Genomic DNA, 1,534 nt, shown 5'->3' on the forward strand with positions numbered 1-1,534 from the left:
GAATAGAAGCACTACTGATGGGAAAGGAGGAACAATTTGAGGCCTGACAGCATGAGTGGGGAGAAAGAGTATTTCACAAGCAGCATGAGAAGAGATATTCTTTAAAACAACAGATTGCTCATTGGCACTAAATGAAATATAACATCTTTCACTCAGCACAATTCTTTTGAGATTCAGCCATGCTATTTCTTGTATTTCATTGTATGGAGGTACCACAATTTGGTTATTCATTCACCCTTTGAATGACCCGTGACTTGTTTCCAGATTTTGATGATTATAAATAATGCTACTATAAACATTCACGTACAGATTTTTTATGTGAATCTCAGTTTTCCTTTCTCTAAGATAAATTCCTAGAAGTTGCATTGCTGAGTTATATGGGATGTATATATTTAACTTTGAAAGAAACTCTCAGACTGTTCTCCAGAGGTATTGTACCATTTTGTATTCCCACCAGCAGCGTAAGAGAGTTCCAGTTGCTCCACATCCATCCTCACTTGATATCATCAGTTTTTTTTGTTTGTTTGTTTGTTTTTTAGTGGTTCTAATGGGTGTGAATTGGTATCTCATTGAGGTTTTAATTTGTATGTCCTTAATGACTGATGATCTTTTTATTTGCTTATTTGCTTAAACTTTCATCTTGGTGAAGTCTCTGTTCAAATCTTTCGCTCATTTTTTAACTTTTGTTTAATGTTTTGCTTAACGTTTGTTCATTTCCTGTTGAGTTTCGAGAGTTCTTATTTCTGATTATAAATTTTTGGCCAGTATGTGATTTGCAAATGTGTTTTTTTTTTCAATCTGTAGCTTGTCTTTTCAGTTCCTTAACTGTGTTCTTCGAAGAGCAAATTTTTAAATTTTTTATGAAGTCTAACTTATCAGTTTCTCGTTTATTGATAGTGTTTGCCAAACCTAGCAGGGAGGGTTTATCCACCAAGGGTCAAAATGAGGGAATTTTTGAGGATATTGGCTCTAGTCTGTATCCTGTTTGTAGTCAGGGTTACATGAATCTACATACATATTTAGACACACAGAAATGTACACCCAAAAATGTGAACTTAAATTTTTTTTTAAATCTCTTTCATATCTAACTAATATATCTGGGGGTGGGGGAAATGAATGTAAATGGCATGCATGAGAGCTCTTCAATGCATACAATCTTGTTTTTATTAAAGAAGATATAAAACAGAATTTTTAAAAAGCAGCCTTTAACCCTGATTTATATCTATAAGCATGAAAGTGGCATAAGTTTATATTCTGACACTCCTCCATTGTTTAACATATGGAGGAGCATGCTAATGATATGCTAATTTTAACAATTGACCCATAGCAAAAGAATCGGTTCTTTCAGGAATTTTGCCCAGTAAAGCTACGTAAGGCTCCATCGTGTAATGGTCAGCACTCTGAACTCTGAAAGCATACTTAAGTATTATGGATACTACTGTTTTCATTTATATCCACACTTGATGGTACACAGGAAAAATGGGTTGTGGAGATTGGTCCAATTGCAGGTTGCCTTACAACAAATGAGCCCATG

Source organism: Rhinolophus hipposideros, assembly GCF_964194185.1.
Source record: "Rhinolophus hipposideros genome assembly, chromosome: 1".
NCBI lineage: Eukaryota > Metazoa > Chordata > Mammalia > Chiroptera > Rhinolophidae > Rhinolophus > Rhinolophus hipposideros.